Raw genomic sequence first — 16,155 nt, 5'->3', positions numbered from 1 at the left:
GCGGCTGCAGGTTCAACGTCGCTGCACTCAACTGTCCGTTCCGAGACGGGGCTCAAGGCTCGTCCATTACCTCCGTGAAAACGGGGAGGTGTGGCCAGTAGGGAAGAAAAGGGGAGGCTGGGTTGGGGAAAGGAGGACGATCCAAAGGGAGCACGCGCGCGCGCGAGGACAAGCTTTCCTGATGGATGGCGGTTCCCTCAGGAGAAGAGGCCGCCGCTGCTCTTGCAGCGCCACGCCAGCAACCTCGCGTCGACCTGGTCTTGGCGCCCAGAAATGTACACGGATCGATGGTTGCCGGACTTGAGCCGCCGCGCAGACCTGTGCAGCAGAAGCTGCGCAGCAAGCAGGCAACCCGCCAACAGACAGCGCACGTCCACTGGGACCACGCGTTTGGGGCGTATACACCCACGGTGAAGAGCCCTCCCCTAGCTCCGCGCGAAACCCTGCATGCGTTATGACAGGCCAGCGAGCAGGAAGCCTCCGGCTTGGAGTAGAGAACGCTACGAGACAGAAAGAAAAGAGAGGGGCGAAACGAAAGGGCGGCTCGCCACCGGGCGGGTGACGGCGGGGGAGCCGCGGAACGACGACGTGCAAGGTGCCAAGCTGAGACGCCGAGATCGGGATCCAGAACTCGATGAGGCGCAGTGAAAACAGCTGCGTGTTTCTCTGAAGAGGCGATGGCACCCCCCCCCCCCCCCTCCGAGCACCCCCTTGCTTTCCTTCTTCGCTGTCGGTATACACGTTATTGCCGGCGCCGCGCCGCCCTGATCTTCTTCCCCCCCACAGCCCAGAGGGGTCATGCTGCTGCCTGCTTGCTGCTGCTCTCTTCGTGGGCTCTTGACAACCACTCAGAGCGAACACTGAGACCATTGTCTTTATTACTTCTCTTCTTTTACTCTCGTGTTATACACACACACACACACACACATATATATATACTTTTTCAGTTTTCGCTTGGCACTATTTTCTTTGCGTCTCTCCCTGTTTGACAGGCCCAGCTGTGACCCACAGTGTTGCACCGGTGCAGGAATTTGAAAGGTCGGGGCGACAAAAACAGAGAAAGAGATAGATACGATGAGAGAGGATGAAGGACAAGCCTTATAGGGGTAAGGAAATGTATTTTTCTCTATATATATATATATATATATATATATATATATATATATATATATATATATATATATATATATAAACAGCACGCACACCCCCACTTTTCTAGCGCGCCACCGTATTAGCTTTCGCGCGATAATGTGCGTACGAGCAGCATCTTTTCTCTTGATTTGTTCGTTTCAATCGGCCCCCAACCGAGCGTAATTTACATAATTCCGACTCGGGAGAAGTGACGCGGTTCCGGGGCATTAAGGCAACGGTGTGATGGTTTCCAAAGCTCCTCGCCGCGCAGCGGACGCAGCACAGTGAGCCGCCGCAGCCCTCTCCTCACCGTCTCCGCGGCAAGTGATTAATCGTCTCCGTAGTCGACGCGTGCCGGCGCGGAGGTGGCTAGACGCTGTGCACAGCTACTGCGCCGATCTGAATGCGAATCGCTTGCGCGCGACGAAGACTGCAGTGCGACCGATGCACCCCTGCATCCGGTCTTGCTTTCATTTCTTTCTTTTTTTTTTCATGTTGTCTGCTTCTTTAGTGTGAAGAGAGCACACGTAGATTACGCAAGGCTCGTTAAGGACAGGTTCGTGTAAAGCGGACGTGTAACGGGGTCGCGAATTCCGTGCGTCGCCTTCCTCTCTCGAAAGCGGCCCCACTGAGCGACAGGCGGCTAGCTACGGGCCATGCAGATAGATAGATAGATAGATAGATAGATAGATAGATAGATAGATAGATAGATAGATAGATAGATAGATAGATAGATAGATGGATAGATAGATAGATAGATAGATAGATAGATAGATAGATAGATAGATAGATAGATAGATAGATAGATAGATAGATAGATAGATAGATAGATAGATAGATAGATAGATAGATAGATAGATGGATAGATGGATAGATGGATAGATAGATAGATAGATAGATAGATAGATAGATAGATAGATAGATTCATTCATTCACGCACGATAAGCCTTACAAATAGGAGTGTGTGCACATGATGCAATCGCAGGTGCCGCTCATTGTAATAGCAAGCGAAGCGATAGCGACGCGGCAGTCCAAGCACCAGCTAATCACTAAGCGTTACGGAGGCTCACTGATCCGGGACATGACACTCACCGCGCACTCAATGATACATTGTTCCCTACATCATTCAAGAAATGAACCAATCAATCAGCTTATTTTCTACTTCACAGAGCGCCGGGCATAGAAGTGAAAGCTTTACAGAACTTGACATGTGCAGTTCAGCAGCGCAGTACAGCATCAGTGCTGGAACATATTTTGTAGATAATTTAATGAACACACGAAAATGCAAAGAAAAAAAATTTTTGCGTGGGAAAGGCCATCAGAAACAACTGAAGAGGGTACGACAAAACGATACTACAGGTTCTCAGAGTTTTTCATTTGCTACGTAGCGAAGGGTATCAACTTTATCTCTAAGTATCACTCCTGCCGTACACGAATGTTCATTGGTACTCTTATAAACCGGCCCCGACAAAGTTTTATTTACTTTTCTTTCTTTCTATTTCTGCTTCTTCAGCGTCAGGGACGTGTTCTGTGATGTGGTCGAGAACAATTCCGTCACTGACACGCTTCTTTCTCAAATAGCGGATGTTCACAGGCACATGCTCTGATTACAGGTTAAAGAATTCCGCATTATCTCATCACGGGAGTAAGTATATGCGTGAAATATCTCTTAATATTGAACTACGAAATACTGCTGGGCCGTGGACTAGTGCCGCTTGTTGTTTCGCGCTACGATGGCGTTTTAGCTTTTCTGTGAGACACTGGTCCCAAATAGATATTTATGTATATGTGCGATATGTGTCCGGTGTATGTCCAGCGTGTGTCATTTGTTTTATCATCGCATTCACCCGGAGTACTGTACCGCCAAGCAAGTCTCTCCAGTTTTCATCAAAGTGCATCTCTCTGTTTACTTGAACGTCGTCAGGTTGCGTGGTTCATTTCGCGGTTCCTACCGTGTGATGGTTCCAAAACCTACACGCGACAAGGTGGTGGTCCTTTCCTTATAGGTTTTCGCTTGCATTTTCATTGGATTAACGTTGCCTTTCTCTCGATCGTAGATTCCCTTCTCGATCTATGCACAAGCATTTGATGGTTCAAATCATCGCTTCGCGCAAGACTTGCCGAGCAACAGGATCGTTACGAAGCCCTACAATGGGTACATCCTTGCAAAATCCTGACCATACTTGGATTGACAAGCATAACGGGGAATTCACAAGGGGCCAAAAAAGAACAATTCTCACGCTAAAGGTGCCCGAGAGCCCGTACAGACAATACAGAGGGTACGCCGTCCGTTCTCCGTGCAGCATACTGCGTTCCCAAGTTGAATATGCAAATTAGTCCTGCGTAATCCAGCACTACGCGGAGGAAATTTTATTAGAGACAATTTTGCCATGCACCCGATGTTATCACTAAGCTTTGTCGCTTCGTATACTCTTCGCGGGTGGATGACAGTTTTAATTCTCTAGTTGAATACGTTATCCGGCAACTTGATATCGAAAAGATGTGCGCCTGGACGCTTTTTCATTAGTGCGTAGGTAGGTATACCACGCACAGCGGTCACGTTATGCGGCTCGCGAAATTCCCACATTAGCCGACACGAAAGGGCCAGCCGACGGGCTTATGCCGCAGGCGTGCCCCGAACGCCCAAAAGCTTCGGCGGCGGCGGCCGCCGCACCATTTCCGCCCCGACGACAAATGCAATCTCGGGCAGGTGGGCTTCTCCTCCGACTGCTAAGCTCGGTAACAATTCTATTTCCGGGCCCGCTCCGGGCTGGGCTTCCGGTCTCGGAAAAACGCACTTCCCCGGCAGACTCCCCCCCGCGGGAGCACCAACCTTTGCCACGTTCAGAGGTGCCGCAGCAAGCAGTGCTGCGGCTTCTGCACGTACCATGGTGCAGAAGAAGCCCAGCGAAACTCCCGCCCCTCCCCATTTCCGACCACCACCACCACCACCACCACCTCGCATACAGCCCTGCCTTCCTCTCCTCTTCTGTCCTTTCACCCCCCCCCCCCCCCCGTTTCACTCTCACGCACAGACCCCTTCCCGCCGTGTTGCCCTATCGTTTTTACAGCGCAGTAAAAACTGCGGAAAGCCAAATGCGCCATGTTGCGCTGTGCGACTGCTTGCACGCGGATCGCCCGCCGTGCGCAGCGAAGTGTCTGATATCGGCCTGCACAAGCTCCGGCCACGGTAATGCCGTACTCCACTAATGAGTGGCTTGCTCTTGGTTGCTAACACTCAGATACGGGATATAAGAACGAAAGGGCACTAAAAAAGAAAGCAAGCAAACGTTGGCGTTTCAGAGCGCCCGCATTTTTCTTTATCGTTTCGCATTTCTTCCCACACGTATTTTGTCTTGTTTGCCTACCCCAGGCGTGGCACCTTGCTCTCAGTGTATCTAATGCAGATTGCGGGAATGCGCAATGGGCGCTCTCGTCTATTTACTCATGTACGCCGCGGAGACTGCAGATAGGAGCGTTGCGTCAGGGCTGTGAAGGTTAGAGCAATGACGCAAGCTCGAGAGGAGAAAATACAGAAAAGTAGCGAGCGCATGCTCGTGATGTACGCGTACGCGCGCCGATTGTCCTTGCTAAATGAAGAAGCCACGTCAGTGGGAAAATGTACCCTTCGTTTTTCGTTAAGTTTTAAGACATTACGCATGAGCGGGTCATCTCAATAATCGGAACTTTTAAGCCTTACGACCTTCCCAAACTACGCTCATCTTTGGGACAAATGTCTTTTGTACACGATTCCGCGTTTAAAAAGGACCATGACCTAGAAGAGCGCTTGGTGTGCGCTATATCTGGAGCAACTTGGCCGAAAGGCTTCCAAAATAATGGGCGAACTTCACGTAATGGGCGAACTGCACGTCTAAATTCTCGCAGCCTGGTCGTTCCTGTTCCATGGCTTATCGCTTCCCTTCGTGTGTCGATTATTCTACACTACTGTCAATTTAACCATCTGAGCTAATCTCGTATAGGCTGCGAGGAGCTACGCAAGCTCACCCTCGTATTGCGTTGTCTCCACGTTTCTATTTTTCTTCTTTTTTTCTCGTTGATTCATTCTCGCATCCCCTTGACCTTTCCTCCTATGAGACTAGCTTTGCTGAGAGGGAGAAAATGGGAGAAAGTGAGTTAGAGTGAGAGAGAGGGTAAGTAACAAATTTATTTCGCTTCTGAGAAGAGAAGAGGAACGTTGGCAAGTAAACTAGATAATATACCCAGTTGACTACCCTGCACAGGGAAACGGGAAATTGGGCAGCAACGGTGCCGAAGGAAAGTCTAGCTAAAAACTGTCCGAGACAAATGAAAACTATGTCACATGCAGTCTCATGCAGGGTGTCACAACGTCACAGAAACACACGTTGTCCCACAGTGTCGCGCTATGCCGCTTCTGCATGAGCAGCGACAGTTCTCAAAGTCATGTCGCGAGGACAAGCGGAGCGAGCGTTTCTTCGTCATCGCCCTGTTTATACCCCCTCTATATTCCGTCTCACTAAGTTCAGGCAGTGCGGCAAAAGCTATAGGTTGCGACAGGTAACAATAAAAGAGAACCACGAGAAGGGCACCACCATCGCCCGCCTCTGCTTGCCCTCCTCGCGACGCCGGCTGAATGGAAGCTCCACGGAAGTATTATAGCGCACAACGGGCGAGCGCTATACATCTCCCTTCTTTCGAAACGCACAACCGGCTCTGGTTGTCGAATTGTACAACGCAGGACCTAGCCTTCGAAGCACTGTGCATGTGGAGTTGGTGAGACCGAGCATAGAAGCCCCCTTTCATTTCAGGCATATGTATTTCACTCGGTACGGCCGTATCCGCCATCTGCCTGGTGCAGTGAGCCGCGATCGCGCTCTCCAAATTTTCCAAATTCCCGCGGCGCGCCGCAGGCACCGCGACATTACTATACACGCCAAGATCCTGTTTTCATTACCGGTGACACTCTCGAGACAAGGGGCGAGAAAAGGAAAGAAAAAAAAAGGAAGATGCCATCGCGATTCACAATTCACTTTGGGCGAGGGAAGGCTAGGAACAAGAGCAGCCATATAGCCGGCAAAGGTTTTATTAGATCCTTGGGCGGCGCCGAATTTGTCCAATGCCGTCTCTTGCGCGCGCGGATACGGCAACGCAACGGTGCGCGCCCTTTCGTAAGCGCGCATCGATCAGTTACGCTCTTTGTTTTTTTTTTTGTAACCCGTCGCCGAAGGCAGCACAGAGGAACAAGAAAAAGAAAAAGGCGACCGTTATACCCGGCCGGCTCAGAAATTCGATTTCCGAATTCGCCCATTCGTTTTAAGCCGCTGACAGATTAAACAGTGTGCTGGGAGCGACATTCAAATGAGAAGGCATAAATAACGAACCGGAAATGAAAAGAAATTTTAAGTTCACCGTCCGGAGGCAGTGAGAGGAGGAAGCGTCGCGAGCCATGTGTTCTGTGAACTGTTTCGAAACAAACAAATCAACACAGACACACATACACACAAAGGAAAAGCAATGCGCTACGACGGCTCAAAGCAGCGAGATGGCGACAACGTTCTCTGAAGGTCAGAAACGAAGCGATGTATGTAAAAGGGAGACAAGACGTGATAAGCGTGAGTGGCAGGCAGGCAGGCAGGCATGCAAAACGTTACAAAGTCGACGCACAGTCCCCAGTACGTCACCGCAATTAAAGGGTCGGCCCGGGCGCTCGGAGCGTTCGCCCGCTAGTTTGCTCCTTAGTTTCCTTATTGTTTTTTTCTACAGGAAGCGGGCAGTGAGGAACGGAGGCGTGGGGTGGAAGGGGGGGGGGGGGGGGGGTGGCGAGCAGGGTGGATAGAGGGCACGCGGGATGCGGACAGGTCGTCACGCAGGGGCCTGACGTGCAAGCGGTCCAGTGGGCGGTCTGTGGGACGTCATTAAAAGCAGCCCGGCGGCGGCGGCGGTGAGGCAGGCGTGCGGCCCCGTCGAAGAGGACGACGACGACTAGGCCGACAACGCTGATCGGCCGCGTACAGCGAGCGACCATCAGCGGCTCGTCACACAAACGCCGATGGGCGAACCGCGTCGACGAGAGCGTGGAAAATCGGCGCTAGCGCGCAAGCGCCTTGCATGCAAGCGGCGCCTGCCCGGGGCTGCCTTTGCTTCCCTTAAGCGTGCACGCCTGCAGCAGATCGCCCATCGCCGCGCATTCGTGCCTCGGGATGGGGATCGCACGTGCGTGTGCGCGAGCGCGCGAGCAGCACGTGCGGCCGGTCACACCGTTACCGACAGGCGCGCATGGCTTCGCGAGTCACGGAAGTGATCCCTCCCCACTCTTGGCTGCCTGCCTGCCTGCCTGCCCTGTGCGCTTGAAACTCGGGTGGACTCGTGCCTAGCGGTGCTTAAAGATGGCCGCGCGCGCGCTGCTTTTCCGCGGCCGTCGATAAGGTCGTTTGTCACGGCGCCTGGCGTGGTGGAGAAAGAACAGAAAAGAAAGAACGGAAAAGAAAGAACATTAGAAGCCCAAGCTTCTTCCGCAATGATATTTTTTTTTAATGCGAATTCGTCGAAAGGCCGCGATCTCGCAAGCCGTCGCGGTTGTCCGCGTGACCCGGAACTTGTGGCTTCGGTGCGCTGATAGACCACCTGCGTTGAGCCGGGTTAACGCTTAAATGGAAGAATAACGGCTACTTTGAAGCGAAAAAGAACGAGATGAATGATTTTTTGGTCCACCATTACCCATAGTCTAAGTTTAATGTGATTGCTATAGGAACGAAGAGTGTCGCAAGGAACTCACCCCCCCCCCCCCCCCCCCCCGCCACCCGAAATTTAAACAACGGCCGTCCTCACCCCAAAAGTGGCGATTTCGCTTTCGTTTGTTTTATCGTCTGCTTCTTGGTGATCACGTCAGTATGGGTGTACACAATGCTCATCCAACTGCGTGGGCTGTTCAGGAGCCAGAGTGTCTACAAGAACAAAATTAACAGGTGAGCGTAGCAGCATTAATGTATATAAATGCATGGTTAGCGTCTGTTTTTGTGGTTTACCATATCCATTATTGCTCCTGCCAGATACACATACCGGTGGAATATCCAGCGCGTGATACGGTTACTGCGTAACTATAAGTATTGGTATCTAAGTAACTATAAGGTTATTAGTATCATAACCTAATTAAGAATGACAAAAAGGTTTCATATCCACACCCCATGAACCCAGGTCCCAAAACACAAAACAGGGACGTCATAAGCATTTTCTCCAAGAAAACTGATACTGGCTGGAGAAAAAAATGCGACATACCAGCGAACAGCCGGGGGTAACATTGCTGAGTGTATTTTTCATTTCACCATTCATCATTAGCACCAGGAGGAGGTTCCGGAGTTACAAAAATAAAAGGGGTATCCACAGGTTATGAACAGGAACAAGGAAAACATAACGATAGAAAGAAACTCGAAGTTGAGAAAAACTAGCCTCTGATATTCTTATATCAAAACAGCGTAAAAGGCTCGGACAAGTGAGCAGACAACGCAAACGCTGTCGTCTGCTCACTCGTCCGTCTCTTTTTCAGCGTGCTTTAGTATATAATCTAACCGCCCAGCCCAAGTCAACAGCATACTAAGCCTTCAATGTGTCTGTAGAGACTTCACTGGCTGTCGCAGTGTGCTTTCTCATGAACTAGCAGGTTTCTTTATCTGTTTCATAATATTTCGTAAGTTAACCTCGTTAACTAACGACACTCTTTTATCCTTACTGCTGCGTCCAAGTTTTAGACCATTTCTCGACAGGTCTTAGAAACGTTTCATGCCTCAGAGAAGCAATATCATCGGCTGACGTCGGTATTCGGAGGAGCACTTCGTTTATGATAAAGCTCCCGATATAGCGAACCGGTAGTTGTAGCCCCGTCCAGGCTGATCTAATATAACGGCGTTTGAGCGCGCACGTTCGGCGAGGGAAGCAGCAGGTACTACACAGAAAGGCAAAAAAGAAACATAGGCAACAGTCGCGTCGAGAAAACAAACAAAGGAATATGCCCCGAGTGTCTATGCAGCAGCGTTGAGGGAAAGTGGAACGCGAGAGCTGCAGGAGGTGTGCGAGCGGCAGCTACATCTCCTGACACACGCTCACACACACGCGCGCACATGTAGGTAGGTAGGCATGCACACGGTAGACGACGCAAGCCGGCGCGGCATTTCCCCGGAGCCTGCAGGCGCCAGGAAATGAAAGAAGCCCGCACAGCGGATATGGAAACCTGGCTGCCGCCGAACTTGCACTGGCGCGACTAAAACAGGCTTCCCACGCAGTCGGCGCTCACCGAGAGGAATCATTCATCGATCACGATGCGCGCGGCCCGCACACCGAGAACTGCACAAGCTCCTAGCTACCAGGACCCCCCCCCCCCCCCCTCCCCGCCATTTTCTTTTTCTATCGCAGCCGCCTTCCAGTGAATGAAGCCGAGCTCCTGCGGTCGCGAAAGAAGAAGGCGGCGCTGCTGGCGCGCTGGCCAACAATGAATTTCGCAGCACACGCGGTGTTGAACTGGCGGCCGCTGGGCGAGCACACTGCGCGCTTCTTCTTCGGAGCGGGAAAAGCAAACGGGGCGATTCCCCGAACTCGCCACGGCCGTTGCGGCTATTCTGCCGTTCGCGAAAGAGTTCGGGAAGAACGCCGGACTGAACGCTTCGTCTTCTTTCCCGTTTCCTCGCTTTCTTGTGTTTTTTTTTCTCGCCCCTCTTTTACTCGAGGAGCGTAGCCTCATTGCTATTCATATCCACACCCCGCGTTCGCGCGTGCCCACCAGAGCTTCAAGCCAGCCCAGTGCACCGTGCTTATGCTGTTAGTGGAGTCTTCGTTAAATAGTATAAGCAGCTCCCCGCTTTCTTATCGCATTTTTCTTCTTAGCTCGGGTTTACCTATGTACTTGGTGCGCGTCGGCGTAATTCCCATTCAGGGTTAAGGTGTTTGTATATGCAACACTGCGACACAACGTTGCGCGACACCAGCCGAGCCTGGAATGCGTGTGCATCGCCGGCATTTCATTAACGCTTGCATCTCTCTCTCTCTCTCTCTCTCTCTCTCTCTCTCTCTATATATATATATATATATATATATATATATATATATATATATATATATATATATATATATATCACGATATCATGAGAACTTCAACCATACTTTGATAACGCAATGGAAGAGAAGCACGCGGAGCAGACTGTCTACATAGAAGCGTTCGCACTTATATCTTAAACATGAAATCCTTCATAATTCTTCGCAACATCAAGTGGGGAAGATGCGGCGTAATCTAGCGCTCTTGCAGTGCTGAAATGTTCGTGTCGCCTTGCTGACTACGTATACGACATTCTCCCCCTAAGTCGCTCTGCAAAGGTAATTTTGTGCGCAGTCTTACCTTAAAGCAGACAGGTACGACATAGCCTTGCGTGGACATGCGCGCGTACTTCTTTGCGTGGCAGCAGCTGTGACCGCTAGACCGCCGTCAACAATAAAACGAAGACGCAGGCTTGGTCATCTTGATCACTTTTTCCCACATGCATTGTAGCGCTTCCGCAGTTGTGTTTACTTTCGTCCTACGCAGCTAGCAATTTCATTAAATGTTTAAGTTTATCCACTTCAGGTACTGTACGTCTGCAGTACCTGAAGGCGAGGCGACAGACGAGTGGCCGACTTCAGATGCGCTGCACCTGGCTTGGTGCATGTGAAAGTGCGATCAAGACTCGTTTCTTCTCTCTCTCTTCCTCTCACTACACCATCCCCTCCCCACGTGTAGGGTAGCAAACAGGACAATGTCTAGTTAACCTTCCTACCTTTTCTTCCTCTATTCTCTCTCTTGTACAGAGGGAAGAATGGGAATGACAAGTGTATGCACAGAGACGTATATACGGAACGTATCCGGATACATTCAAGGATTCTGTACCTGATGCGTTACAGTTGCACATGCCGATGCTGGAATATTGACCGAGAATTGGGCATACATCCAGTGGCACATATCGAATGGCTAAATAAAAGAAAATCAAGGAAATCGAAGAATTCGCTGGATTCGTTGAATATAATGGGCTATTCCATTAAGAGGTCGATGTGCTTTAGAGATGCCCATGAGCCGCCATTATCAATTCAGATTTTACGCACGACTTCTTTTTTATTACGTAGAGCACATGTTCGCATTCTGGCACTCCTTTGTTGGTAAGCATGCAAGTGTTATACACGCCCGTTTGCTGGTACCTGCATAGCACACTATTAGGTATCCGTTTGCACACGTAATACAAAGTCATCAAATAAAACATATTCTACGTGACGGCTTTCCGAAATTTGTTTCTTCCGCGGCGAGAATGGAGCCCTGCAGTAACCGTGCTATGCGTCGGAAGCAGTGGACAGACGCTACCAAGCCTTTTGTAATGCACTGTAAAAAAATAATAATCTTGGATAACGCTCGAGAAACACGCCAAACATGAGCCAAAGTGAACACGGCTGAGGTTGTCAGGTGGAGGTACCGGGGGTTCCTAAACCTTAGTGTTCTGTCTTCCACGACTGTAGGTGCAGGCGACAGAATGCTACGCTCATAAACAACAATAGCAAAAGAGCAACAACAAAAAGAAGAAAATGTGGGGGAGTAAGAAGAAAAGCCGGAAGTAGATGCTAGCGCGGAAATCTGAAGATGAAAGTCGGCGGCGAAGCACGAAGTTCCGGAGAAGAGAACGAGAAGAAACAGCGAAGCAAAACAAGAAAAGCGTTGATCGTCCCACTCGGTATCAAAGCAATCAAGGTTCGTGCCCGCCCGAGGCTTCTCGAGGAAACGAGCGCGCGGGACGCGTGTCGCTAATGCAGTAAGCAGCCGCAATAAGAGAACAAGAGAGCGAGTGAAAAGAGCGAAGTGGTCGGCCGCTCGGCTCGTTCAACTATTGGCCCTTGTCGCGCAGGGCGCATTGATCGCTGGCGGAGGAAAGAAAAGAAAGGAAAAGAAAAAAGAGATAGAGAGAGAGAGAGAAGAACGGGATAAGAGGCATCTCTGCCTGCCCTGCTCCGTTCCAAATCCTCCCCACCTTTCCCTTTATTTTTTTTTCCTCTTGCTCAGCAGTCTTGAGAACACCGTCGAGAATCGTTTCCCAGCTGAAGCAGGGTTCGAACGCCGCTATACGGCGGCGGCAGGCGCATTGAAAACAGAACTAATCAAGAGGCAAATATTCGTAGGCGCGCCCTGGCACGCGACGCGGCTGCATCGCTTACGGGAAGAACGCTGCGGCTGCGCTAAAAGAGAGAGGAGGTGACCAGACGTGTGCGCGCTCGTGCGCGCGCCAAGGCGGCTGCAGCTGCAGCTTCGAAGTGAGAGACGTCGCACGGGGAGAAGCGAGAAACACAGCGAGGAAAACCTAATAGAAAGGCGAGATTGAAAAACATGCTCGAACAAAGACTCGAGATGGCGCATTGTGTCGGTATGCAGCGGAGGTGAGGAACGAAACGAGACAGGAAAAATAATCAAAAGACGGGAGCTGCCTGAGAAGCGAGGAAAAGAAAAAGGAGTGCAGTAAGCTATAGCGGTGGCCCTCGTATACGCGCTATCCGTGGAGTGCGGTGTACGCAAAGCGAGAGAACAGCGGTCGAACAACGAGAATAAAGCGCGTGTTCGTGTCTGCGCTCTTCGGCAGCAGGTGGATGCGGCGCGTCTCGCAGGAGCTGGGGACGCGCGGTGGAAAGGAGACAGGCGGAAGGTGCGTACCTAGAAGGAAATGAGCATCGCGGAGAAACAAATTACAAAGAAAACGAGAAGAAGCTGATCCCAGCGAAAGTTGGCGGCAAATTCGTGGATTTCGGTTTTTATTGGTTGCGCTACAATCGAAGGGAGACGATGAAGGGAGCGTATTGTTGCCCAGCGCTAAGGGACGACTTTTAGGAGCAGCGGCATTTCGTTAGGAAAAGCATTCGAAATTTCTGTGTCGGCAGGTGCGCGCGTGCGCGCGCGCCTTTGTAAACGGGGCTGAACTCGCGATGATTTTATTTCGTAAGCGCTGTTCCCCATCGGCCAGTGGCCAGTCACCTTAGCCAATGTCCAACATCACAACTAGCCTCGCACCTGCTTCTGCGAACCGTTCTAGCGTAAGCGCTTTTTATAGCGGGTACGGTCTTTGGGTCTCATCTACTTTATCCACAAAAATGTGCATCCCGATGGCACGTGCTGTAGATAGCGTCGCGATTGGCGCCGCAGCAAAGACATGTGAGTTTACAAAGGTGCGAACTGTCTGCGCTGCACAATAAAAAAAAAAGAAAGAAAGAACTGGGCGATTGCAATGTGTTGGTGATGTGTCAGTGCAAGAAACAGACGCAGGCGGAAAAGATGGAACGAACATAAACGCTGTGTTCTTGCTTCCTTTCCCCTCTCTGCTTCTGTTTGTTGCGCTGATACATGATGAACTACCTGGAGCCTCGCGAGTACGTCAAGGCGCACTTGGAGGAGAGATCGATAAGATTCTGAGTGGAATGATAGACCGTCAACGCGGCGAATGCAGGATCAGGGATATCGGTGTAAATGCATTTCACGGGCACGCAGACGTGCTAAAGCCGACAGAATAAATGAGGAGAAGGCGAACTACAGTGGGTCCTCTCGTTCTACACTTTCAGTAGTCTGTGTGATATCACCATGATTTCTGGCTTGTGCACGCTTAGTGTACTCTCGAGTTATTTACCTGTGAGAAGTGTTCTACTTTACTTCTTTCTTTTATATAGCATGCGAGAAATATTACATATCGTGGTGTGACTTGTGGTTTTGTGGTTTACTATAAGACTAGCCCCGCTTTCAAGAAAGTCACCGCAAAGCCTCAACTTTTATACTGCTGTATGCTGGGCTCGTGTTGGTATTCGACCTTGGATAACATTTTAGCGCAGGCGAACGAGCGCAGAAGGGAAACGTAAACAGCAAGATGCGCTAGCGCATCGCGCTGTCTACGTCTCCCCGCTGTCCTTGGTCGCCAGCGCAAGAATGTTAACCTTAACTGTCATGGTTAGTACATTCCTCTAAAGACGGAAGTGTGTATACGACCCAGTGAATTCCCAAATTGTAAAAAAAAAAGAAAGAAAGATAGACGTTGACATTAAACTGCAAAAGGAAGATTCGGCGCGTAAACGTGTGTCGCCAAATGTTCCTACCGCCTCGCTCCTTCGGTCAGAGAAGACGGTCCCGTCGTTATTCATGCGTGTTGACAGCACCACGAAAGCAACCGAGCGTCTGTTTTCTTTTTCCTATTTACTTCTCCTATTTGCTCGAAATGAAACACGTAAATCTTCGCAGTGCATGCGATGAGGCAGCTGGGGTTGTTCTGACTTTTTATACCTAAGGTTTCTCGCCATACATGTTTGCTCATACACGCGCGGGCCTGGCGTGCCTTACTCGCGTCCTGAAGGCCGCAAATTTCGATATCCGCTGAGACGCGTTCGCGGGAGTTGAAGTTCGCGTGGCACGGCTTTCGCAGCGCAGTTCTTTATAAACTTTGAAAGAGAAGAATGATGTAAGGATCGCGGACGTGAAACAAAAAGGAACACTGCCACACTGGTAAGGACTATATACAAGAGTAGAAGGAGACACCACTAAAATAACATGGTAAGTTCTATACGAAACAAGGAAAGGCAAAATATTCACGCTATACCCATGGACGGCGAAAGTACCGTTGGGTATTTCACTCGCCCCAGAAGTAAACAGATAAGGCAAGCGGGCATGAAGGGGCGTCGGAAGACGAAGCTGTGATTAAAAGGAAGCTCGCGAAAGGAAAACTATGTGAAAAAAAGGAAAAATCAAAGAAAAGGGAAGCGGCGTGCGAGTCGTGCAGTGAATCAGGGGAACAAGCGGCGAAGGATAGAAAAAAGGTGAAAGAAAAGGAAGTCCGGGACACGGAGAAGAAAACGGTTCCTCTGCGAAGAAGAATATTCCCGCCGAGACGAGCTAATTAAAGAACGGAAACTGTGCCATGGGAGGATACGGGGAGGTATAGAACCGACACGGGCGCAGGAGGGGTGGGCGGTGTGTATAGGAGAACTAGCAGCGCAAAGTCGGCGAAAGCATTGGCGTAACAAGAACGAGTGTGGATACAGAGGAGGAGGAGGAGGAGGAAACAAGATGAGATGAGAGTGTAAGAAAGAAATGGAAAGTGGAAATGAATGTGAAGGAAAGAAACGAAGACTGTACGCGCGCGTTCGTATGTACACGGACGGACGGACTGAAGAGCGAACAAGACGCACTTCCCGGGGCTTGCCCCCCGGAGGATAGCCGGAGAAAATGATCTCGAAAGTGCGAGGGAAAGGAGGAGAGTGACCCGCGGGGCTAAAAGGTATCGCAGGCTGGAGGCGCGTGGAATACAAGCGAAGTTAAAAGCGCTGCTGCAGGGAGAGTGAGCGGCAAGCGGGCGGCGGCGGCGAGGGCCGTGTTTAGGACGAACGCAGAATGGGAACCGAATCAATGTAACTCGGCGGCCGCTCATTTGAACTGGGCCCCGTTTGTCGAGGCAGAGCTCGGCATCAGTCGACGACTGGAGGAAAGGAAACATGATAGAAAATGAAATGGGAAGGATTGAAAGAAAGAAAGAAAGAAAGAAAAAAAGAAAGAAAGAAAGCCTGCCCGTTGCCGGTGGCCATAGTTCTGATGAAAGGGAAGGAAGACTCGCCGATTCTGTCGGCTAGTTCTCAATGCGAGCGAGTCTTCGAATGCACGGAAGCGGAGAGGCCAGAAGGAACCTCTTCTGCGAGCATTACGACGCTGACGCATGCAGACGTCGTGGTGCGGTGCCCGCGAATCTTCCCCGAGTGTGGCTGTGCGAGAGGGCCTTTGTTGGGGAACAAGCGAGCCGTCTGAGCTACAGCATGCACGAACCCCAGAAACGAGTTCCCTTTTGTTCTGTTTTGTTTTATTTTGTTTTGTTTTGCATTGCTTTGATTTTTCCGAGAATTCAGTGCGTCTGATAGATCGCGGCCTTTCATCGTTGGCGTACACGGAAAGGAATCGTGGCTTGTTTACATCGGCTGCTCTATGGGCTCGACCCGATGCGCCTCACTAATGGTTATCTTAACTATAAG

General features: G+C 50.5%; 1 protein-coding gene across 1 annotated transcript in view; it reads right to left on the bottom strand.

The window, feature by feature from the left end:
• Positions 1 to 16,155, bottom strand: part of LOC126536964 (uncharacterized) — a 223,152-nt gene that overhangs the window by 48,472 nt on the left and 158,525 nt on the right. The window lies entirely within an intron of this gene.

Source organism: Dermacentor andersoni, chromosome 4 (assembly GCF_023375885.2).
Source record: "Dermacentor andersoni chromosome 4, qqDerAnde1_hic_scaffold, whole genome shotgun sequence".
NCBI lineage: Eukaryota > Metazoa > Arthropoda > Arachnida > Ixodida > Ixodidae > Dermacentor > Dermacentor andersoni.
This window is presented reverse-complemented; position numbering and strand designations above follow the sequence as displayed.